At 48.2% G+C, this 25934-nt stretch overlaps 1 protein-coding gene and 1 long non-coding RNA gene across 13 annotated transcripts in view; one reads left to right on the top strand and one right to left on the bottom strand.

The window, feature by feature from the left end:
• rap1gapa (RAP1 GTPase activating protein a) overlaps positions 1-25934 on the bottom strand; it is a 91606-nt gene that overhangs the window by 31755 nt on the left and 33917 nt on the right. For 2 of the 12 annotated variants that reach the window (XM_071347965.1, XM_071347968.1), the window contains exon 1: positions 6507-6617. The exons of the other annotated variants lie outside the window; for them this stretch is intronic. The gene's annotated coding sequence lies outside the window, so the exon portion shown is untranslated. Of the gene's footprint in view, positions 1-6506; positions 6618-25934 lie in introns of those variants that run through there. 12 annotated transcript variants of the gene reach the window in all.
• LOC139542493 (uncharacterized) lies at positions 7034-24818 on the top strand. The gene is made up of 4 exons (XR_011668511.1): positions 7034-7538; positions 24266-24301; positions 24419-24487; positions 24617-24818. It is a non-coding gene; the product is annotated as an uncharacterized lncRNA (long non-coding RNA).

Genomic DNA, 25934 nt, shown 5'->3' with positions numbered 1-25934 from the left:
CTGCTTGCCCGCCACACTCCTGAGTAAATGCATTACCTTCACGTCCACCATTTCACCTCCTTGTTTGTCAAGGCTGACAAGATGCAGCTTTTATTAACCTTGAGATAAAACCACTACACAATGTGGAATATCGACTACGAAGCTAGCTACCCAGGAAACGTGAAATTCCACAGAGGATGAGAAATAGGCTCTAACAGGTAATACTAACCTCACATTCTGTAACTATATCTCTAAAAACTAGAGTTAGACCAGACTTAGCCGATTTGGGTGGCACTGTTTGTAAGGGGCCCGGGGTGAGTAGTGTGGGTGAATGTGAAATTATTTAGAATGATCTACATGCCAAAACAAACCACTAACAAAAGGATGTCAGATTGTAAAGATACTTCCTAGGTCTTCACAACATACAGTATATGTCAACACAAATCCATTAGCGGTATGTTAACCCACTGACCTCCCAGAGCAATGACAAACTCATCAAGCTCAGTCACATAGATAACAATGATCTCTAAAAAATAATCAGCAATATTCACAATGTCACAATCATAAAATAAGATAATGATATCTTACACCAAACAAGCACACAAAGTGTGCAAACTACTGCTGTGAATAATATCTTATTTTCTCTAAGTGTGCTTTATGTCCCATTAAGCAGGAGTCTCTCTGGAGAGTAGAGTCACTTCAGGGATCCAGGGAGGACACTCAGCCACCCTCCCTGCAACACATCTCTCTACTCACCGTCTACAACCCAGGAGACTGCCTGCCTGCCAGCCACCTTCCCTGCCACACATCTCTGCCTCTCTGCCACACATCTCTACCAGGCTGCAACACATCTCTCTACTCACCGTCTCCAACCCAGGAGACTGCCTGCCTGCCAGCCACCTTCCCTGCCACACATCTCTGCCTCTCTGCCACACATCTCTACCTGCCTGCAACACATCTCTCTACTCACCGTCTCCAACCCAGGAGACTGCCTGCCTGCCACCTTCCCTGCCACACATCTCTGCCTGTCTGCCACACATCTCTACCTGCCTGCCACACATCTCTCTACTCACCATCTCCAACCCATGAGACTGCCTGCCTACCACCTTCCATGCCACACATCTCTGCCTGTCTGCCACACATCTCTACCTCTCTGCCTGCCTGCCACCCTACCTGCCACACATCTCTCTACTCACAGTCTCCAACCCAGGAGACTGCCTGCCTGCCACCCTCCCTGCCACACATCTCTCTACTCACAATCTCCAACCCAGGAGACTGTCTGCCTGCCACCCTCCCTGCCACACATCTCTCTACTCACAATCTCCAACCCAGGAAACTGCCTGTCTGCCTGCCACACAATGTGGATGTTGCACTCCTGAGCACTACTGTATCCTCTCTGAAATAATCTGCTCTCTCTCTGAAACCACTAGCCATGCCATAGGTGTGTGAGACATTGAGCCACAAACACCTCAAGGCAGCATCAATGCCTTAATCAATACCAATACAGTGTAGACAGTAGTGGTCCATCGAATGTAGCCTAACTGTAATCAAACTTTCGTGATTAATCAGTCAATTTACTAGGGGAGGTTTAATTTGTTGGCATGGCAATCAATAGTCTGGACGTGTACTAATGAAAATACAACTTGTAGTGGTGTTCAACATGAATCAGCAAGCAGGATTGATTGACTGTAGGAACTGAAATAGAATAGAGTCCAAGCTGCCGGATGTACAACATTCACAATGCTGCGAGGGCTAACCTTGGGGACCTATAAATGTTACAGTCAGATACATTCAATAGCAAAACCAGGAGACGCTGTGTCAGCAACACTGAAAAAATACTGAACAAAAGTATAAACGCAACATGTAATGTGTTGGTCCAATGTTTCATGAGCTAAAATAAAAGATCCCAGAAATGTTCCATACGCATTTCCCTCAAATTTTGTGCACAAATTTGTTTACACCACTGTTAGTGAGCATTTCCCCTTTGCCGAGATAATCCATCCACCTGACAGGTGTGGCATGTCAAGAAGCTTATTAAACAGCATGATCATTACACAGGTGATGGGAACAATAAAAGACCACTCTAAAATGTGCAATTTTGTCACACAACACAATGCCACAGACGTCTCAAGTTTTGAGGGAGCGTGCAATTGGCATGCTGACTGCAGGAATATCCACCAGAGCTGTTGCCAGAGAATTGAATGTTATTTCTCTACCATAAGCCGCCTCCAACGTCTTTTTAGAGAATTTGGCAGTACGTCCAATCGGCCTCACAACCGCAGACCACGTGTAGCCACGCCAGCCCAGGACCTCCACATCCGGCTTCTTCACCTGCGGGATCGTCTGAGAGGAGAGGGACCGGGATGCTGAGGAGTATTTCTGACTGTAATAAAGCCCTTTTGTGGGGAAAAACACATTTTGATTGGCTGGGCCTGGCTCCCCATTGGGTGGGCCTGGCTCCCAAGTAGGTGGGCCTATGTCCTCCCAGGCCCACCCATGGTTGTGCCCCTGCCCAGTCATGGGAAATCCATAGATAAGGGCCTAATGGATTTATTTACATTTACTGATTTCCTTATATGAACTGTAACTCAGCAAAATCTTTGAAATTGTTGCATGTTGCCTTTATATTTTTGTTCAGTATATTTCCACTTTTTATTCTTCGTTATTCATGAACTGATCTGCTATCAGGTCCTGTGTGGCTCAGTTGGTAGAGCATGGCGCTTGCAACGCCAGGGTTGTGGGTTCATTCCCCACGGGGGGACCAGGATGAATATGTATGAACTTCCCAATTTGTAAGTCGCTCTGGATAAGAGCGTCAGCTAAATGACTTAAATGTTAAATGTATCTGTATAATCATCAACTCGATTTTGCCAAATATAGGGGATATTCTGTCATTCGTTGAAGGATGTTATCTAGCAAGCTTAGCAACTTTGGTCATTTGACATTTGTTTGACTGTCGTCACCAAGTTTGTACGATTTGACAACATTGCACTCGGTGTGTCCTGAGAGCGCTCTGTGTCCAGATAGCCTACTGCTGAAATGCGCTAATAAATTGAGGAACATGATAATGCTCAGAATTTATGAACGGCGATCATTGGTGATCAAAGATAGTTATTCTATCATTATTAAATATCAGTTTCATTAACTCTAAAATCTTTACATAGTGGTGCAGCCAAGCAGACAAGGTGGTGCAGCGCCCCTCTAATTTGGGGAGAACTCTGCATAGTGACCATATCTTTGTTTTAAAGGCATTAAATGGGCATTTCCGACTTGAATGATTAATTATTCCCGGTATTGAATTTGGCCGATTTTCGGGACAATATTAATCCCTAAGTTTCATGTTTTATTAGTCGTATGTATGGGATACGCATGGTATACATTGTCCAACTGTCTCTGAGCCTATTGGTATCAAACCTTACCCAACGGTAAGGAAGAGAACAGCTCGTGGCTGGTGTGTGGGGTCCTTGATGATGCTGCAGGACTTCCTCAGGCACCGTTTCCAGTAGGTGTCCTAGATGTGGGGGCACGGTCCCAGTGATGTACTGGGCTGTCTTCACCACCCACTGGAGGGCCCAGGTCCCAGTGATGTACTGGTCCGTCTTCACCACCTGCTGGAGGGCCCCTGGTCAGGAAGCTCTCGATGGTGCAGCGGTAGGTGAGGGGGGTGACCAGACCCAGGGCTCTGAACTTGGTGTCGAGCTTGTAGGGAACAATAGTGTTGAATGCTGAACTGTAGTCAATGAACACCATTCTCACATAGGTGTTCCTCTTGTCCAGATGTGTTACGGCCATGTGAATAGCGATGGAAATAGCATCTTCAGTGGATACAAAGTAGATACGTCTCCTTTAAATCTTCATATTTGGTTGCGTTGTAAACCAAACACAATACAGGTTACTGTAACAATAAACGCCTACTTATGTAATCATAGAAAGCATGCAAATGTTGCAGGGCTGTGGAGACAATTCCTATAATAATCTATGCAAAATCTCAAACGGCATTGACCACTGGCACCACGTACTTAAATAGTCTCAATTACAATCCAGGAAATGTGGTAGTGCTAGTTGATGAAGCACAGTGATAACACATTAAGTTGTATAAATAAACAAAATCTAAATATTTGAACTTTGCTGTGCTTTTAAATGGTTGAAACCGCAGGGATGTTACATTTAGGTGACAACTAAACCAGAAATCTGACATATTGCTTTTTCACTGGAATTTGGTTGTGGTTTTAGATGATTTAAAGCACAGTGAGAATACATTGGGAATGTAACACATTTTTGACTCTCTTTTTTGAGTGGGTGAAAATAGGTTGTAATCTCATTGATCAACGTAATCAACCAAATACTACACACGTTGAAATGACGTGGCGTGCCCAGTGGGTCAAGTCTATTACAATAAATGGATACGCACATATAGGCACAGTACTGTACAAACTGCATCAGTCATCTTTTATCAACAGACACGTCAAACATATAGGACCAGCAGATCTGAAAATGATCGCTGGTGGTTTTGGAACTGACACATCATATGACAATTCTAATCTGACATAGAACTCCTACAGTAAGACTGTAAAAACACACGCGGATATCAACACTGCTGTTAGTCTGGAGGTGTGTGTGTAAACAGCACTCTCCCTCTCGGTCTTTCATTCCTCCTGACAGACGTTGGAGTGAACCCCCTCTCACGTGGTGCTGTAGCAGTTCTCTCCATTGTAGCACGGAGGCACGGATGTTCCTGTACAGACAGATTCACTATCCCATAGGTTAAGTCATCAAGCACAGCCCATGCAGAGATTTAAGCAGAAATAAGAAATTGAATCCCCCCCTCTTGTTAAAAGCTAATCAATGTTTAATTAGCCACTGTCTTTGTCCATGTTAAGGAGCTATTAAATAATGTAAACAAGGACTATTAAATCAGCCACACTACAGTATGTGTGGAGATATAACTGTTGGTAAAGTCATTATCACGTCTGCTGTGTCTGACTGACTGACTGACTGACTGGGAGAGCTGCTCTCTTCATCTTACAGAGAAAGAGAGACCTTCCTGACAGACAGCAGTGAGTCTCTTGAGGAGATGAAGTTGACACCAGTGTGTCTTCAGTGGAATTCAATGAGGCCAGGCAAGCAGCTCTAGTCTGTCCTATGAGAGATCAACCGCCCAGACACACATACTGTGGATGGACGGGGTGTGGGAGCTCAGACACACACACTGTGGATGGACGGGGTGTGGGAGCTCAGACACACACACACTGTGGATGGACGGGGTGTGGGAGCCCAGACACACACACACTGTGGATGAACGGGGTGTGGGAGCCCAGACACACATACTGTGGATGGACGGGGTGTGGGAGCTCAGACACACACACTGTGGATGGACGGGGTGTGGGAGCTCAGACACACACACACTGTGGATGGACGGGGTGTGGGAGCCCAGACACACACACACTGTGGATGGACGGGGTGTGGGAGCCCAGACACACACACTGTGGATGGACGGGGTGTGGGAGCCCAGACACACACACTGTGGATGGACGGGGTGTGGGAGCCCAGACACACACACTGTGGATGGACGGGGTGTGGGAGCCCAGACACACACACTGTGGATGGACGGGGTGTGGGAGCCCAGACACACACACTGTGGATGGACGGGGTGTGGGAGCCCAGACACACACACTGTGGATGGACGGGGTGTGGGAGCCCAGACACACACACTGTGGATGGACGGGGTGTGGGAGCCCAGACACACACACTGTGGATGGATGGGGTGTGGGAGCCCAGACACACACACTGTGGATGGACGGGGTGTGGGAGCCCAGACACACACACTGTGGATGGACGGGTGTGGGAGCCCAGAAACACACCAACAAGCACGCACACAAACCAGCTAGCAGACACTATGACTCCCTGAGGAGGAGGACAATGAGAAGGAAGAGGTGCTGGTGGTTGTGGGAGGAATTGAATTAAGACATGTCTGGTAAGGGGTCTATCAGAAGAGTGGAATGAAATGGTCAACTGTATAGAGTATGTGTGTGTGTCTGTGTACAAGTGTGCATAGTTCTAATATAGATGAATAATTATTTCCCCATGACAGGAATCAGGCAGGAGGAAACACACCGTACCGTGCAGCACTCCACACTGCCAGAGCACATAGCTAAATAACAAAAACATCTCATCAGAGCAGCGGGGGAACTCTCCTCTTTCCTCCTCATTACGAGCTGTTCAACACAACAAAAGCATGCCACATTACATACTGTATGCTCTGTGCACCTGCCTGCTGCCTGCCACCTGCCTGCCTGCCTGCTGCCTGCTCGCTGCGTGCCTCTATGTAAACCTCCTGCATATCAGTTTACAGGCAGCACTAAGCCACTGCAGCTTCATCCCCCCACCACAACAACACAGCACAGATTGCAAAACAAATCCAACCTATATATTATGCTACAGAATGAAATTAGTGGGGCATATAGTAAAAGCGGTAGGTACTATCAGAGCAAACATGACGAACACAAAGAAATAAGTAAGTTACTCACTCTGTGTCAGCTGTACGCAGTCTTTCTCCCAGATAAATATATCAGAGACCAGTCAAGAAGCAGATGGCTAAGACTCTCTCTCTCTCTCTCTCTCTCTCTCTCTCTCTCTCTCTCTCTCTCTCTCTCTCTCTCTCTCTCTCTCTCTCTCTCTCTCTCTCTCTCTCTCTCTCTCTCTCTCTCTCTCTCTCTCTCTCTCTCTCTCTCTCTCTCTCTCTCTCTCTCTCTCTCTCTCTCTCTCTCTCTCTCTCTCCTCCCGTCTGATCACTCTCACTCTCCTGCTGGACAAGCGGCGCCTCTCTGGGCTGTCACACCAACTTCCGCGCTGCTAGGCTGGCCCTCTTTTTCCTCCCTTTCTAGCGCTCTCTCTCTAGATCTCTCATCCATTCGTTCTCTCTCAAAACTCTTGTGTTGGCACCCTCCTCTCTCCCTCCCTCCCTTCCTCCCTCCCTCTGTGGCACGGTGCCCCTCCCCCGCCTATGCTTGGACTGGGAGAAAGAAAGCGAGAGAGAGAGCGGGAGAGGGAGAGAGTGAAGCCTGCCGCTCTGAGAGGCAGGGCTGTTTGATGGAGGTTTGTTCTCTTCTCCTCTGCGTTCATTACACCTCACCTTAATTAAACAACATGCCTCTCTAGCTAGGACCGGATGCTCTGGCAACCAAATCAGTTACACACAAGAGATAATAGATCTGCCCTTCCCTCGACACACGGACAGACACGCAAAAAGGCACGCAAGCACACACACACACAGAGTGAATAGTGGACTTCATATATTGAATGTGGGTTTATGATGTTTCTATCATTAGTTTTCCAGTAAGAGCGAATCATTTGGATTGAGAAGATAAAAGCAGAGGAGCATTTCATGACTAATACCAGAGAAACAGTGATTACACTCCTGCAATAAAAAAGGAAAGCTCATATTTCATCCATTACTGGAACGTCTCCTGAGTCCTCCTGCCACATTCAGCTTCTAACAGACGACAATGTCCCTGGCGATGTTCTCTTCATCTAAAGCATATGTTTGTTTGTCCCTTCAGGTACGTAGAAACACTAAGTGGACTTGCCTTTACTAAAACATGTGCTCTGGAGCATAGTCATACAGGAGAAGTACGATGCATCCTACTAGTGGTGTTTGGTATGCCAGGAGAGATTACAAGTGATTTATTGAACAGTCTTTATATTTGCGTATCGTAAAAATCATCTGCCATTCATGTGAGGTGAATTGTTTTAATTCTCTTCCCTTGAAAAGGTGGTGTTAACATGTGAACTAAAAATGTCAAAATATGGTTTCACATTAAATTTACATCTAGTTCACGTTTGAAAATGTGATTTTCACATGTCAAACTGCAAATTTCACATACGTCCTTCTCTCCTCGTCTTTTTCACAAAACCCATTTTATGAGAAAGCCATACCCTCTGGGCACAGACGTCAATTCAACGTCTATCATTAATTTCAACGTCTATATTAATTTCATTGAAATGACGTAGAAACAATGTTGATTCAACCAGTGTGTGCCCAGTGGGTAGGTCCCTCCCTTCTGCCTTCTTCTCCAATGGGTTTTGAGAAGGAGGCGATGAGAGAGGCTCTTACGTCGATGGACTCCTCCCTTTCTCTCCCTCTCTCGCTCCACATCTTTACCTCTGACACCTGCTGTCCTGTCCCACTGTGTTTCCGTTTTCAATCCAGATGGACTGATCTTCGTTTCTCTTTGCTTTTTTGAGCTGTTCTTGCCATAATTTGGACTTGGTCTTTTACCAAATAGGGCCATCTTCTGTATACCAACCCTACCTTGTCATACAACTGATTGGCTCAAATGCATTGAGAAGGAAAGAAATTCCACAAATGAACTTTTAACAAGGCACACCTGTTAATTGAAATGCATTCCAGGTGACTACCTCATGAAGCTGGTTGAGAGAATGCTACTTTGAAAAATTTGTTTAACACTTTTCTGGTTACTATATGATTCCATTTGTTATTTCATAGTTTTGATGTCTTCACTATTATTCTACAATGTAGAAAATATTAAAAATAAAGAAAAACCCTTCAATGAGTAGGTGTGTCCAAACTTTGGACTGGTATTGTGTATATATATATATATACACTGCTCAAAAAAATAAAGGGAACACTTAAACAACACAATGTAACTCCAAGTCAATCACACTTCTGTAAAATCAAACTGTCCACTTAGGAAGCAACACTGATTGACAATACATTTCACATGCTGTTGTGCAAATGGAATAGACAAAAGGTGGAAATTATAGGCAATTAGCAAGACACCCCCAAAAAAGGAGTGATTCTGCAGGTGGTGACCACAGACCACTTCTCAGTTCCTATGCTTCCTGGCTGATGTTTTGGTCACTTTTGAATGCTGGCGGTGCTCTCACTCTAGTGGTAGCATGAGACGGAGTCTACAACCCTCACAAGTGGCTCAGGTAGTGCAGCTCATCCAGGATGGCACATCAATGCGAGCTGTGGCAAGAAGGTTTGCTGTGTCTGTCAGCGTAGTGTCCAGAGCATGGAGGCGCTACCAGGAGACATGCCAGTACATCAGGAGACGTGGAGGAGGCCGTAGGAGGGCAACAACCCAGCAGCAGGACCGCTACCTCCCCCTTTGTGCAAGGAGGAGCACTGCCAGAGCCCTGCAAAATGACCTCCAGCAGGCCACAAATGTGCATGTGCACTTTTTTTACGCACCAAACAATTAAGGCAACAGGGATCTTGATCCAGGAGGGGATTGAATGCCTCTTCTGTAACCAAGAAGCTTGATCTTGAAATCTAGCCACTTAGCTAGCAAGTTAGCAAACCAAATGCATAGCTGGATCCCTGAGCTGGATATAATTTATTTGACACATCTCAGATTTCTTATAGTTGTACTTCACTTAGTTATAAGCAGCGGCGTAATACCGCAGCCCCAGCGAGACAGGGGTGCCCCCAACCCCCAAAATTTTGGGAACAGTATTGAAAATCATACAGTTGATATTTGAAAATACCCCGGTATACGGTATATCACCCAAGCCACCAGTAATATAGTGTAGAGAGGAGCTGCTGGAGCTCTGCTGTGACCACCAGTAATGTAGTGTAGTGAGGAGCTGGTTGGGCTCTGCTGTGACCACCAGTAATATAGTGTAGTGAGGAGCTGGTGGGGCTCTGCTGTGATCACCAGTAATATAGTGTAGAGAGGAGCTGGTGGGGCTCTGCTGTGACCACCAGTAATATAGTGTAGTGAGGAGCTGGTGGGGCTCTGCTGTGACCACCAGTAATATAGTGTAGTGAGGAGCTGGTGGGGCTCTGCTGTGACCACCAGTAATATAGTGCAGTGAGGAGCTGGTGGGGCTCTGCTGTGACCACCAGTAATATAGTGTAGTGAGGAGCTGGTGGGGCTCTGCTGTGACCACCAGTAATATAGTGTAGTGAGGAGCTGGTGGGGCTCTGCTGTGACCACCAGTAATATAGTGTAGTGAGGAGCTGGTGGGGCTCTGCTGTGACCACCAGTAATATAGTGTAGTGAGGAGCTGGTGGGGCTCTTCTGTGACCACCAGTAATATAGTGTAGTGAGGAGCTGCTGGAGCTCTGCTGTGACCACCAGTAATATAGTGTAGAGAGGAGCTGGTGGGGCTCTGCTGTGACCACCAGTAATATAGTGTAGTGAGGAGCTGGTGGGGCTCTGCTGTGACCACCAGTAATATAGTGTAGAGAGGAGCTGGTGGGGCTCTGCTGTGACCACCAGTAATATAGTGTAGTGAGGAGCTGGTGGGGCTCTGCTGTGACCACCAGTAATATAGTGTAGAGAGGAGCTGGTGGGGCTCTGCTGTGACCACCAGTAATATAGTGTAGAGAGGAGCTGGTGGGGCTCTGCTGTGACCACCAGTAATATAGTGTAGAGAAGAGCTGGTGGGGCTCTGCTGTGACCACCAGTAATATAGTGTAGTGAGGAGCTGGTGGGGCTCTGCTGTGACCACCAGTAATATAGTGTAGTGAGGAGCTGGTGGGGCTCTGCTGTGAACACCAGTAATATAGTGTAGTGAGGAGCTGGTGGGGCTCTGCTGTGACCACCAGTAATATAGTGTAGTGAGGAGCTGGTGGGGCTCTGCTGTGACCACCAGTAATATAGTGTAGTGAGGAGCTGGTGGGGCTCTGCTGTGACCACCAGTAATATAGTGTAGTGAGGAGCTGGTGGGGCTCTGCTGTGACCACCAGTAATATAGTGTAGTGAGGAGCTGGTGGGGCTCTGCTGTGACCACCAGTAATATAGTGTAGTGAGGAGCTGGTGAGGCTCTGCTGTGACCACCAGTAATATAGTGTAGTGAGGAGCTGGTGGGGCTCTGCTGTGACCACCAGTAATATAGTGTAGTGAGGAGCTGGTGGGGCTCTGCTGTGACCACCAGTAATATAGTGTAGTGAGGAGCTGGTGGGGCTCTGCTGTGACCACCAGTAATATAGTGTAGTGAGGAGCTGGTGGGGCTCTGCTGTGACCACCAGTAATATAGTGTAGTGAGGAGCTGGTGGGGCTCTGCTGTGACCACCAGTAATATAGTGTAGAGAGGAGCTGGTGGGGCTCTGCTGTGACCACCAGTAATATAGTGTAGAGAGGAGCTGGTGGGGCTCTGCTGTGACCACCAGTAATATAGTGTAGAGAGGAGCTGGTGGGGCTCTGCTGTGACCACCAGTAATATAGTGTAGTGAGGAGCTGGTGGGGCTCTGCTGTGACCACCAGTAATATAGTGTAGTGAGGAGCTGGTGGGGATCTGCTGTGACCACCAGTAATATAGTGTAGAGAGGAGCTGGTGGGGCTCTGCTGTGACCACCAGTAATATAGTGTAGTGAGGAGCTGGTGGGGCTCTGCTGTGACCACCAGTAATATAGTGTAGTGAGGAGCTGGTGGGGATCTGCTGTGACCACCAGTAATATAGTGTAGTGAGGAGCTGGTGGGGCTCTGCTGTGACCACCAGTAATATAGTGTAGTGAGGAGCTGTTGGGGCTCTGCTGTGACCACCAGTAATATAGTGTAGTGAGGAGCTGGTGGGGCTCTGCTGTGACCACCAGTAATATAGTGTAGAGAGGAGCTGGTGGGGCTCTGCTGTGACCACCAGTAATATAGTGTAGTGAGGAGCTGGTGGGGATCTGCTGTGACCACCAGTAATATAGTGTAGAGAGGAGCTGGTGGGGCTCTGCTGTGACCACCAGTAATATAGTGTAGAGAGGAGCTGGTGGGGCTCTGCTGTGACCACCAGTAATATAGTGTAGTGAGGAGCTGGTGGGGCTCTGCTGTGACCACCAGTAATATAGTGTAGTGAGGAGCTGGTGGGGCTCTGCTGTGACCACCAGTAATATAGTGTAGAGAGGAGCTGGTGGGGCTCTGCTGTGACCACCAGTAATATAGTGTAGTGAGGAGCTGGTGGGGATCTGCTGTGACCACCAGTAATATAGTGTAGAGAGGAGCTGGTGGGGCTCTGCTGTGACCACCAGTAATATAGTGTAGTGAGGAGCTGGTGGGGCTCTGCTGTGACCACCAGTAATATAGTGTAGTGAGGAGCTGGTGGGGATCTGCTGTGACCACCAGTAATATAGTGTAGAGAGGAGCTGGTGGGGCTCTGCTCTGACCACCAGTAATATAGTGTAGTGAGGAGCTGGTGGGGCTCTGCTGTGACCACCAGTAATATAGTGTAGTGAGGAGCTGGTGGGGCTCTGCTGTGACCACCAGTAATATAGTGTAGAGAGGAGCTGGTGGGGCTCTGCTGTGACCACCAGTAATATAGTGTAGAGAGGAGCTGGTGGGGCTCTGCTGTGACCACCAGTAATATAGTGTAGTGAGGAGCTGTTGGGGCTCTGCTGTGACCACCAGTAATATAGTGTAGTGAGGAGCTGGTGGGGCTCTGCTGTGACCACCAGTAATATAGTGTAGAGAGGAGCTGGTGGGGCTCTGCTGTGACCACCAGTAATATAGTGTAGTGAGGAGCTGGTGGGGATCTGCTGTGACCACCAGTAATATAGTGTAGAGAGGAGCTGGTGGGGCTCTGCTGTGACCACCAGTAATATAGTGTAGAGAGGAGCTGGTGGGGCTCTGCTGTGACCACCAGTAATATAGTGTAGTGAGGAGCTGGTGGGGCTCTGCTGTGACCACCAGTAATATAGTGTAGTGAGGAGCTGGTGGGGCTCTGCTGTGACCACCAGTAATATAGTGTAGAGAGGAGCTGGTGGGGCTCTGCTGTGACCACCAGTAATATAGTGTAGTGAGGAGCTGGTGGGGATCTGCTGTGACCACCAGTAATATAGTGTAGAGAGGAGCTGGTGGGGCTCTGCTGTGACCACCAGTAATATAGTGTAGTGAGGAGCTGGTGGGGCTCTGCTGTGACCACCAGTAATATAGTGTAGTGAGGAGCTGGTGGGGATCTGCTGTGACCACCAGTAATATAGTGTAGAGAGGAGCTGGTGGGGCTCTGCTCTGACCACCAGTAATATAGTGTAGTGAGGAGCTGGTGGGGCTCTGCTGTGACCACCAGTAATATAGTGTAGTGAGGAGCTGGTGGGGCTCTGCTGTGACCACCAGTAATATAGTGTAGAGAGGAGCTGGTGGGGCTCTGCTGTGACCACCAGTAATATAGTGTAGAGAGGAGCTGGTGGGGCTCTGCTGTGACCACCAGTAATATAGTGTAGTGAGGAGCTGGTGGGGCTCTGCTGTGACCACCAGTAATATAGTGTAGTGAGGAGCTGGTGGGGCTCTGCTGTGACCACCAGTAATATAGTGTAGTGAGGAGCTGGTGGGGCTCTGCTGTGACCACCAGTAATATAGTGTAGTGAGGAGCTGGTGGGGCTCTGCTGTGACCACCAGTAATATAGTGTAGTGAGGAGCTGGTGGGGCTCTGCTGTGACCACCAGTAATATAGTGTAGTGAGGAGCTGGTGGGGCTCTGCTGTGACCACCAGTAATATAGTGTAGTGAGGAGCTGGTGGGGCTCTGCTGTGACCACCAGTAATATAGCGTAGAGAGGAGCTGGTGGGGCTCTGCTGTGACCACCAGTAATATAGTGTAGAGAGGAGTTGGTGGGTCTCTGCTGTGACCACCAGTAATATAGTGTAGTGAGGAGCTGGTGGGGCTCTGCTGTGACCACCAGTAATATAGTGTAGTGAGGAGCTGGTGGGGCTCTGCTGTGACCACCAGTAATATAGTGTAGTGAGGAGCTGGTGGGGCTCTGCTGTGACCACCAGTAATATAGTGTAGAGAGGAGCTGGTGGGGCTCTGCTGTGACCACCAGTAATATAGTGTAGAGAGGAGCTGGTGGGGCTCTGCTGTGACCACCAGTAATATAGTGTAGAGAGGAGCTGGTGGGGCTCTGCTGTGACCACCAGTAATATAGTGTAGTGAGGAGCTGGTGGGGCTCTGCTGTGACCACCAGTAATATAGTGTAGTGAGGAGCTGGTGGGGATCTGCTGTGACCACCAGTAATATAGTGTAGAGAGGAGCTGGTGGGGCTCTGCTGTGACCACCAGTAATATAGTGTAGTGAGGAGCTGGTGGGGCTCTGCTGTGACCACCAGTAATATAGTGTAGTGAGGAGCTGGTGGGGATCTGCTGTGACCACCAGTAATATAGTGTAGAGAGGAGCTGGTGGGGCTCTGCTGTGACCACCAGTAATATAGTGTAGTGAGGAGCTGTTGGGGCTCTGCTGTGACCACCAGTAATATAGTGTAGTGAGGAGCTGGTGGGGCTCTGCTGTGACCACCAGTAATATAGTGTAGAGAGGAGCTGGTGGGGCTCTGCTGTGACCACCAGTAATATAGTGTAGTGAGGAGCTGGTGGGGATCTGCTGTGACCACCAGTAATATAGTGTAGAGAGGAGCTGGTGGGGCTCTGCTGTGACCACCAGTAATATAGTGTAGAGAGGAGCTGGTGGGGCTCTGCTGTGACCACCAGTAATATAGTGTAGTGAGGAGCTGGTGGGGCTCTGCTGTGACCACCAGTAATATAGTGTAGTGAGGAGCTGGTGGGGCTCTGCTGTGACCACCAGTAATATAGTGTAGAGAGGAGCTGGTGGGGCTCTGCTGTGACCACCAGTAATATAGTGTAGTGAGGAGCTGGTGGGGATCTGCTGTGACCACCAGTAATATAGTGTAGAGAGGAGCTGGTGGGGCTCTGCTGTGACCACCAGTAATATAGTGTAGTGAGGAGCTGGTGGGGCTCTGCTGTGACCACCAGTAATATAGTGTAGTGAGGAGCTGGTGGGGATCTACTGTGACCACCAGTAATATAGTGTAGAGAGGAGCTGGTGGGGCTCTGCTCTGACCACCAGTAATATAGTGTAGTGAGGAGCTGGTGGGTCTCTGCTGTGACCACCAGTAATATAGTGTAGTGAGGAGCTGGTGGGGCTCTGCTGTGACCACCAGTAATATAGTGTAGAGAGGAGCTGGTGGGGCTCTGCTGTGACCACCAGTAATATAGTGTAGAGAGGAGCTGGTGGGGCTCTGCTGTGACCACCAGTAATATAGTGTAGTGAGGAGCTGGTGGGGCTCTGCTGTGACCACCAGTAATATAGTGTAGTGAGGAGCTGGTGGGGCTCTGCTGTGACCACCAGTAATATAGTGTAGTGAGGAGCTGGTGGGGCTCTGCTGTGACCACCAGTAATATAGTGTAGTGAGGAGCTGGTGGGGCTCTGCTGTGACCACCAGTAATATAGTGTAGTGAGGAGCTGGTGGGGCTCTGCTGTGACCACCAGTAATATAGTGTAGTGAGGAGCTGGTGGGGCTCTGCTGTGACCACCAGTAATATAGTGTAGTGAGGAGCTGGTGGGGCTCTGCTGTGACCACCAGTAATATAGTGTAGAGAGGAGCTGGTGGGGCTCTGCTGTGACCACCAGTAATATAGTGTAGAGAGGAGTTGGTGGGTCTCTGCTGTGACCACCAGTAATATAGTTTAGAGAGGAGCTGGTGGGGCTCTGCTGTGACCACCAGTAATATAGTGTAGTGAGGAGCTGGTGGGGCTCTGCTGTGACCACCAGTAATATAGTGTAGTGAGGAGCTGGTGGGGCTCTGCTGTGACCACCAGTAATATAGTGCAGTGAGGAGCTGGTGGGGCTCTGCTGTGACCACCAGTAATATAGTGTAGTGAGGAGCTGGTGGGGCTCTGCTGTGACCACCAGTAATATAGTGTAGTGAGGAGCTGGTGGGGCTCTGCTGTGACCACCAGTAATATAGTGTAGAGAGGAGCTGGTGGGGCTCTGCTGTGACCACCAGTAATATAGTGTAGTGAGGAGCTGGTGGGGCTCTGCTGTGACCACCAGTAATATAGTGTAGAGAGGAGCTGGTGGGGCTCTGCTGTGACCACCAGTAATATAGTGTAGTGAGGAGCTGGTGGGGCTCTGCTGTGACCACCAGTAATATAGTGTAGTGAGGAGCTGGTGGGGCTCTGCTGTGACCACCAGTAATATAGTGTAGTGAGGAGCTGGTGGGGCTCTGCTGTGACCACCAGTAATATAGTGTAGTGAGGAGCTGGTGGGGCTCTGCTGTGACCACCAGTAATATAGTGTAGAGAGGAGCTGGTGGGGCTCTGCTGTGACCACCAGTAATATAGTGTAGAGAGGAGCTGGTGGGGCTCTGCTGTGACCACCAGTAATATAGTGTAGAGAGGAGCTGGTGGGGCTCTGCTGTGACCACCAGTAATATAGTGTAGTGAGGAGCTGGTGGGGCTCTGCTGTGACCACCAGTAATATAGTGTAGTGAGGAGCTGGTGGGGATCTGCTGTGACCACCAGTAATATAGTGTAGAGAGGAGCTGGTGGGGCTCTGCTGTGACCACCAGTAATATAGTGTAGTGAGGAGCTGGTGGGGCTCTGCTGTGACCACCAGTAATATAGTGTAGTGAGGAGCTGGTGGGGATCTGCTGTGACCACCAGTAATATAGTGTAGTGAGGAGCTGGTGGGGCTCTGCTGTGACCACCAGTAATATAGTGTAGTGAGGAGCTGGTGGGGCTCTGCTGTGACCACCAGTAATATAGTGTAGTGAGGAGCTGGTGGGGCTCTGCTGTGACCACCAGTAATATAGTGTAGTGAGGAGCTGGTGGGGCTCTGCTGTGACCACCAGTAATATAGTGTAGTGAGGAGCTGGTGGGGATCTGCTGTGACCACCAGTAATATAGTGTAGAGAGGAGCTGGTGGGGCTCTGCTCTGACCACCAGTAATATAGTGTAGTGAGGAGCTGGTGGGGCTCTGCTGTGACCACCAGTAATATAGTGTAGTGAGGAGCTGGTGGGGCTCTGCTGTGACCACCAGTAATATAGTGTAGAGAGGAGCTGGTGGGGCTCTGCTGTGACCACCAGTAATATAGTGTAGAGAGGAGCTGGTGGGGCTCTGCTGTGACCACCAGTAATATAGTGTAGTGAGGAGCTGGTGGGGCTCTGCTGTGACCACCAGTAATATAGTGTAGTGAGGAGCTGGTGGGGCTCTGCTGTGACCACCAGTAATATAGTGTAGTGAGGAGCTGGTGGGGCTCTGCTGTGACCACCAGTAATATAGTGTAGTGAGGAGCTGGTGGGGCTCTGCTGTGACCACCAGTAATATAGTGTAGTGAGGAGCTGGTGGGGCTCTGCTGTGACCACCAGTAATATAGTGTAGTGAGGAGCTGGTGGGGCTCTGCTGTGACCACCAGTAATATAGTGTAGTGAGGAGCTGGTGGGGCTCTGCTGTGACCACCAGTAATATAGTGTAGAGAGGAGCTGGTGGGGCTCTGCTGTGACCACCAGTAATATAGTGTAGAGAGGAGTTGGTGGGTCTCTGCTGTGACCACCAGTAATATAGTTTAGAGAGGAGCTGGTGGGGCTCTGCTGTGACCACCAGTAATATAGTGTAGTGAGGAGCTGGTGGGGCTCTGCTGTGACCACCAGTAATATAGTGTAGTGAGGAGCTGGTGGGGCTCTGCTGTGACCACCAGTAATATAGTGCAGTGAGGAGCTGGTGGGGCTCTGCTGTGACCACCAGTAATATAGTGTAGTGAGGAGCTGGTGGGGCTCTGCTGTGACCACCAGTAATATAGTGTAGTGAGGAGCTGGTGGGGCTCTGCTGTGACCACCAGTAATATAGTGTAGAGAGGAGCTGGTGGGGCTCTGCTGTGACCACCAGTAATATAGTGTAGTGAGGAGCTGGTGGGGCTCTGCTGTGACCACCAGTAATATAGTGTAGAGAGGAGCTGGTGGGGCTCTGCTGTGACCACCAGTAATATAGTGTAGTGAGGAGCTGGTGGGGCTCTGCTGTGACCACCAGTAATATAGTGTAGTGAGGAGCTGGTGGGGCTCTGCTGTGACCACCAGTAATATAGTGTAGTGAGGAGCTGGTGGGGCTCTGCTGTGACCACCAGTAATATAGTGTAGTGAGGAGCTGGTGGGGCTCTGCTGTGACCACCAGTAATATAGTGTAGTGAGGAGCTGGTGGGGCTCTGCTGTGACCACCAGTAATATAGTGTAGTGAGGAGCTGGTGGGGCTCTGCTGTGACCACCAGTAATATAGTGTAGAGAGGAGCTGGTGGGGCTCTGCTGTGACCACCAGTAATATAGTGTAGAGAGGAGCTGGTGGGGCTCTGCTGTGACCACCAGTAATATAGTGTAGAGAGGAGCTGGTGGGTCTCTGCTGTGACAACCAGTAATATAGTGTAGTGAGGAGCTGGTGGGGCTCTGCTGTGACCACCAGTAATATAGTGTAGAGAGGAGCTGGTGGGGCTCTGCTGTGACCACCAGTAATATAGTGTAGTGAGGAGCTGGTGGGGCTCTGCTGTGACCACCAGTAATATAGTGTAGTGAGGAGCTGGTGGGGCTCTGCTGTGACCACCAGTAATATAGTGTAGTGAGGAGCTGGTGGGGCACTGCTGTGACCACCAGTAATATAGTGTAGAGAGGAGCTGGTGGGGCTCTGCTGTGACCACCAGTAATATAGTGTAGTGAGGAGCTGGTGGGGCTCTGCTGTGACCACCAGTAATATAGTGTAGTGAGGAGCTGGTGGGGCTCTGTTGTGACCACCAGTAATATAGTGTAGTGAGGAGCTGGTGGGGCTCTGCTGTGACCACCAGTAATATAGTGTAGTGAGGAGCTGGTGGGGCTCTGCTGTGACCACCAGTAATATAGTGTAGTGAGGAGCTGGTGGGGCTCTCATTTCTCATAGAACGCTGTACCAGCTCCTTCAAACAAACATGCTAATCACCACAAGCTTACCTGTGATGAAAAATATCAGTACAAATAGATATTTCTCACAGGAAAAAACGGGATATATTTGACCACTTCAAGCTTTGATAAAACTGAAGGAATGAAAGGCCAGCTGCTATCTACATCTGATGTGTCAATGTGACAGAGTTGATAGAGGAAACATTACACTGTTGATATGGCTCTGCTTCGGATACCTGGCGGTATATTGACTGTTGATATGGCTCTGCCTCGGATACCTGGCGGTATATTGACTGTTGATATGGCTCTGCCTCGGATACCTGGCGGTATATTGACTGTTGATATGGCTCTGCCTCGGATACCTGGCGGTATATTGACTGTTGATATGGCTCTGCCTCGGATACCTGGCGGTATTATTGACTGTTGATATGGCTCTGCCTCGGATACCTGGCGGTATATTGACTGTTGATATGGCTCTGCCTCGGATACCTGGCGGTATTATTGACTGTTGATATGGCTCTGCTTCGGATACCTGGCGGTATTATTGACTGTTGATATGGCTCTGCCTCGGATACCTGGCGGTATATTGACTGTTGATATGGCTCTGCCTCGGATACCTGGCGGTATTATTGACTGTTGATATGGCTCTGCTTCGGATACCTGGCGGTATTATTGACTGTTGATATGGCTCTGCCTCGGATACCTGGCGGTATTATTGACTGTTGATATGGCTCTGCCTCGGATACCTGGCGGTATTATTGACTGTTGATATGGCTCTGCCTCGGATACCTGCCGGTATTATTGACTGTTGATATGGCTCTGCTTCGGATACCTGCCGGTATTATTGACTGTTGATATGGCTCTGCCTTGGATACCTGGCGGTATTACTGACTGTTGATTAGGGGGTTGAGAGGCCTGTCCTCTCCCCAGCATCCATCCCCTCCTCCTTCCACCCACCCTCCATTGGATAGCCCAGCCTACAAGGCAACGCGCTCCAGCATAACTGTAGGAGGGATAGCCCAGCCTACAGTACGCAAGGCAACACGTTCCAGCATCACTGTAGGAGGGATAGCCCAGCCTACGCAAGGCAACACGTTCCAGCATCACTGTAGGAGGGATAGCCCAGCCTACGCAAGGCAACACGCTCCAGCATCACTGTTGGAGGAATTGGACCAACCATTGGCCGGCCCACCCAATGCAATCTAGCATCACTAACTCTAATTCCTTCCACTCGCTCTGGGTCATCAAGCATTTCAATCAAACACCAACAACTTGAAAAAAACTAATTGATATTTAACATGAGGAGGAAATAAACCTGTTGCTTTGAAATATAGCAAGCATATGTTGCGTGTGTCCTCCTTCGTGTCTTTCTTTATAAATCTAGCCTCTTGCTTAAAAAATGAACATTGGCTGGCTTACATGTCATATTTGCGCCTACAGTACATGCTAATTTCATTTCCAAACAACATTCATACAGTAGCATTGTGATAGATGTAAAATGTAAAGGAAGTATTCTACTTTTGCCTACATGTTCAGTAAACATGTGCTTTCTGCAACACTCCCAGTGTCTCTGTCAGTCCCCATGCCCCCCCCCCCCCCCCCCATTCCCTCAGACACATTAACATCATGGCAGATGTTTGCAGTCGGCCTCTGGCTTAATAAGGCGTATGTGGCAGGGGGTTTTAACGATCACGGATTACAAACAGAAAGTCAGTCACGTCGCGGACACCAATGCCACCCTACCAGACGAGCTAAACACTTTTTTATCACACTTATCACACGAGCAAAACGACTCTGAGCTGCCGAGGAGAGCCCCGGAGGACAACGAGGGCTGCGTGTTTACAGTCTCCAAGGATGATGTAAGTAAGTCATTCAAAAGTATTAACCCTCGCAAGGCTTCCGGCCCAGACGACATCCCTAGCCGCGCTTTCTGAGCATGAGCAGACCAGCAAGCTGTGTTTTCTAACATTTTCAATCTCTCTCTAGCTCAGGCCATCTGCTTCAAGATGTCCACTATCAACCCCGTGCTTAAGAAAAGGAAAGGAACTGAACAACTACTGACCCGTAGCACTCACTTTGGTCATCATGAATTGCTTCGAGATGCTAGTCAAAGACCACATCACCTCCTCCCACGGACAATGCACTGCACACTGCACTCACACACCTGGACAAGAGGAGGCTGTTCATCAACTACAGCTCGACCTTCAATACCATAGTGCCCTCTAAGCTCACCACAAAGCTCACAGCCCTGGGTCTGAACTCCTCCCTATGCAACTGGGTCATGGACTTCCTGACGGGCCGCCCCCAGGTGAATGTAGGTAACATTACCTCCTCCACACAGATCCTCAACACAGAGCCCCCCCCCTCAACAGACATATAGCCTGTCCCCACCCCAATTAACATGTATCATGCTGAATAGCCACCACTACTCCTAACCCTCTAACCTCATCTATGTTCCAAACAGGTCACATCCCATCATGCTGTCCAGCTCTTACTCTTAGATTATATTATTTCTCATTGTTGTTGCATTGTCCAGAAGGAACATGTAAGTATGTGTTTAGTTGGACGGTGTATACCATGTGTATCCTGCACATACCATCTAATAAAACTAGAAACTTTCTCTGTCCTGCGCTGGACTGACCTGGCTGCCACCAGTCACTCTTGGCCTGTCCTGGTCTGTCCTGGTCTGTCCTTTAACAGCCACAGACAGGAGCAGAGCATGTGTTGTGAATGAACACATAAATAAAGCCTGCTGGACTAAGATCCACCTGCTCCCCTCAGGGGCCCTTGAAATATCGATCTCAGCCCTCAGGCCTTATGATGGAGCTGGCCCAAATGGGCACAATTTCAGATGGATGGGAGAGCGATTGTCCCCGAGGAAAAAAGCTATTCCTTTTAAGCAGTGCTTTAGACAGGCTAATGTGATGCATCACTGTCTCCTCTCTCTGTGTGTGTGTGTGTGTGCATCCGTGCGCGCATGTGTGCATGTGGCGTGGGTGACAGTGTTCATTTTGGCCCTCATTTAGATTTAGTCTAGTCGTAGTCATTTTGACTAAATAAGTCAGTCAGTTGAATACTGATTTAGTCTATTGTCAAAATTACAAAAACAGTGGGCCATTTTAGTCAACTATATTCCCTTTTTAGTCACATCACATTTGCATTGCCTCATTAACCTCTAGTAAACAGAAATCACTGACTGCCATGTGCACAAACGTACATAACCTTGTCCTACCAACATATTGTTCTGCATACCACCCTATTCTCTTCCCAACAGCAGAAATATGACAAACATGTATAAGAGTAGTAGGAGTTTCACAGCATCGTCGCCATCGTTATCCACGTTGTCATCAACGTTCCACGGATGCCGCAGCCACATTGGTGTTCAAAGTAGAATGGGCTAATGACTTTGAACGAGAGCGAATGACTGTTTCGAGACACTAAACCTCGAGTCCGAATCGAGTGCCAAATCCCCTGTGCTCGAGTCCGAGTGCCTCAGCATACGGCACTTTCTGCACTACTTTGACTCTGGCCACTCAATCGGTCTCTCTAGCACCTGACACTTCCGATCCCCAGCAACATGGACACCCCTACAGTTAACAAACACAACTTTATCCACCAACACTTGACCATCCTTCCATGCCCTCCTGCACACTTACCACATCTCCTTCCTACACACTGCTGCCACATGACCATAAACGTTGCACCTGTTTTTTCTGGGTCTATTTTGTCAGTTATAGTCTTGTCAATTGCCTCTGAGAAATAGGTGTTTGACAAATATTTTTGTCACTTTTTTGTTGAGGAAATGAACACAAGCATCACATCCCAAGAGTAGTCTTTGGAAAATCCTTTTTCCTCCAAACATTCCTCCAAGTACTTCTCGGCATGGGCGTAATGGTATTCCTCTCTGTGTGTGTTTTTCCTGCACGGAGCCATGCATCATGTGTCACATGCATCACACACGTCCTATCCCATCCACTCAGAGCAATGTGACACACAGGTCACCTCTGGGCAAATATGATGAATTGCATATCCTACTAAAAGTGCACAATTCTCAACATTCTCCTCTGGCATCACAGTGTGTTTTAAGACCATATCTCTCCTTCAAAATGAAATCTACCTGCAGCCTTAAGAGGCACCAAATAATGGAAATATTGGACAGCAGTCAAAAAGGCAGATTAGTCTGACTCAGAGACATTCTTAATGGGTTCCTCAACAAAAGCCATTTGGTAAAGGACCATTTGGCACAACATTAAAAGATAAGAAAACAGTTCTCTTAGTTGTTTCTTAACCCTTATCGAGAATTGAAGTGTTTGGCTGCCATGGCAAACAAACCACAGTCTGGAAAGCTTGAAGCATGACTTTTCAAATGGGGACATTTGTAACGCATGACACAATGACAGAACGGCAGAATCTATTTGAAGTAATACACTACATGATCAAAAGTATGTGGACATCTGGGCGATTAGGCCTGGCGATTAAGCCTTGCCTGATTCGCAGTCGGCGTTCCAATTCATCCCAAGGGTGTTCGATAGGGTTGAGGTCACGGCTCTCTACAGGCCAGTTCTTCCACACCGATCTTGACATAGACCTCTCTTTGTGCACAGGGGCATTGTCATGCTGAAACAGGAAAGGGCCTTCCCCAAACTGTTGCCACACAGTTGGAAGCACAGAATTGTCTAGATTGTCATTGTATGTTGTAGCGTTAAGATTTCCCTTCTCTGCAACTAAGGGGCCTAGCCCGAACCCTATAAAACACCCCCAGACCATTATTCCTCCTCCACCAAACTTTACAGTTGGCATTATGCATTCAAGTAGGTAGCATTCTCCAGGCATCCTCCAAACCCAGATTCGTCCGTCAAACTGCCGGATGGTGAAGCGTGATTCATCACTCCAGAAAACGTGTTTCTACTGCTCCAGAGTCCAATGGCCGCGAGCTTAACACCACTCCAGCAGACGTTTGGCAATGCGCATGGTGATCTTAGACTTGTGTGCGGCTGCTCGGCCATGGAAACCCATTTCATGAAGCTCTCGATGAGCTTCATGCTGACATTGCTTCCAAAAGCAGTTTGGAACTTGGTAGTGAGTGTTGCAACCGAGGACAGATGTTTTGTATGCACTACGCACTTCCGCACTCTGCGCTCCTGTTCTGTGAGCTTGTGTGGCCTACCAACTTGCGGCTGAGCCATTGTTGCTCCTAGACGTTTCCACATCACAATAACAGCACTTACAGTTGACTGGGGCAGCTCTAGCAGGGCAAACATTTGACTAACTGACCTGTTGGAAAGGTGACATTCTCACTCTAAAAATGAGGGGTTCAACAAGGGTTCTTCTAAGATCCTCAAAGTTCTTGGCACTGAAAATGGCCCCCAAAAGATTCTTCCAAGAACCTCATAGGTGGTGGGGTTCAACGAGGAACCTCCTTAGTTGGTGGGGGTTCTTGTAGGAACCTAACTGCCCAACTGAAACATTTGGATTTGAATGGACAGCAGGTGCAGGCACTTAACTGTAAAAATGTAAAGATCTCCTCAATTTAAGGTAAGGTTTGTCCCTTGTATGATCTAAATTCATATTGTTTTACGATGATACCCTCTTTCTTTTCATGTTTGTGCAAATCTTTCTATTACAGAAAATGGACACAATTCAATGGATATCAATCAAAGAGGTAAGAATATGTAGGCTATAAGAATATGTTGAAGGCTAGCTGTAGCTGTATTGGGTGCAGATGACTGAACTGACAAGGAGGCATACATATGTAAATTGGTATTGGTATGTTATGCAGATCACATTTACCATCCTCCTTCCTTACCTCATCAATGAATATCCCATAGGCCTCTACATTATGGACAAGGTATGTGTATGAAAACCATTATCAAAACTGTTTCTTTCATTCACATTCACAACAAAAACCAAGGTATGAATACTGTTGTGTGCATGTTTTGTTAATAATCTGTCTAATTACTATTTTTGGGATTCACAGACTTCACCCTCCCTACACCTCTGATGAATATAACAGGAAATCTGTTCGATCACCATGCACTGCAAAATCATTCTGGCTGTGGATACGGAGAACATCAACACATTAACATTAACATGGCAGGGGATAAACCCACTGGACTTGGGGCTCTGCTGCGAGTTTACCTCATATTTGTATTTTTCTTTGCCAAAAATCATAATAAACACTGACAACTAAAATATTGTGTTATTGTTATGCATATTAATAATAATAGGTGATGGGATAGTTCAAAAATTAAACCCAAAAGGTTCTTCAAAAGGTTCTTTGAGGATCCATTAAAAGGGGTTATTTGAATAACTTATAGGGGTTCCCCCACAGTTTCAATTTGAAGAACCCCTAAAGGATACTCCAGGAACCTTTTCTTTTTAGAGTGTATGACGGTGGCATGTTGAAAGTCACTGAGCTCCTCAGTAAAGGCATTATACTGCCAATGTTTGTCTATGGAGATTACATGACTGTGTGCTCAATTTTATACACCTGTCAGCAACGGGTTGGGGTGCTGCATCAGATGACATGGCCTCCACAATCACCTGACCTCAACCCAATAGAGATAGTTTGGGATGAGTTGGACCGTACAGTGAAGGAAAAGCAGCCAATAAGTGCTCAGCATATGTGGGAACTCCTTCAAGGACTGTTGGAAAAACATTCCTCAAGAAGCTGGTTGAGCGAATGCCAAGAGTGTGCAAAGCTGTCATCAAGGCAAAGGGTGGCTACTTTGAAGAATCTCAAATACTTAAAACTTTCCACCTTCTCCTCTACTGTGCTGTCGATGTGGATGGGGGGTGCTCCCTCTGCTGTTTCCTGAAGTCCACGATCATCTCCTTTGTTTTGTTGACGTTGGGTGAGGTTGTTTTCCTGACACAACACTCCGAGTGCTCTCACCTCCTCCCTGTAGGCCGTCTCGTCATTGTTGGTAATCAAGCCTACCACTGTAGTGTCGTCTTCAAACTTGATGATTGAGTTGGAGGCGTGCATGGCCACGCAGTCATGGGTGAACAGGGAGTACAGGAGAGGGCTGAGAACGCACCCTTATGGGGCCCCAGTGTTGAGATTCAGCGGGGTGGAGATGTTGTTTCCTACCTTCACCACCTGGGGGCGGCCTGTCAGAAAGTCCAGGACCCAGTTGCACAGGGCGAAGTCGAGACCCAGGGTCTGGAACTTAATGATGAGTTTGGGGGGTACTATTGTGTTAAATGCTGAACTGTAGCCAACGAACAGCATTCTGCCCTATCCCAGATGGGATAGGGCAGTGTGCAGTGTGTTGGCGATTGCATCGTCATTG

The sequence above is a fragment of the Salvelinus alpinus genome, chromosome 17 (assembly GCF_045679555.1).
Source record: "Salvelinus alpinus chromosome 17, SLU_Salpinus.1, whole genome shotgun sequence".
NCBI lineage: Eukaryota > Metazoa > Chordata > Actinopteri > Salmoniformes > Salmonidae > Salvelinus > Salvelinus alpinus.
This window is presented reverse-complemented; position numbering and strand designations above follow the sequence as displayed.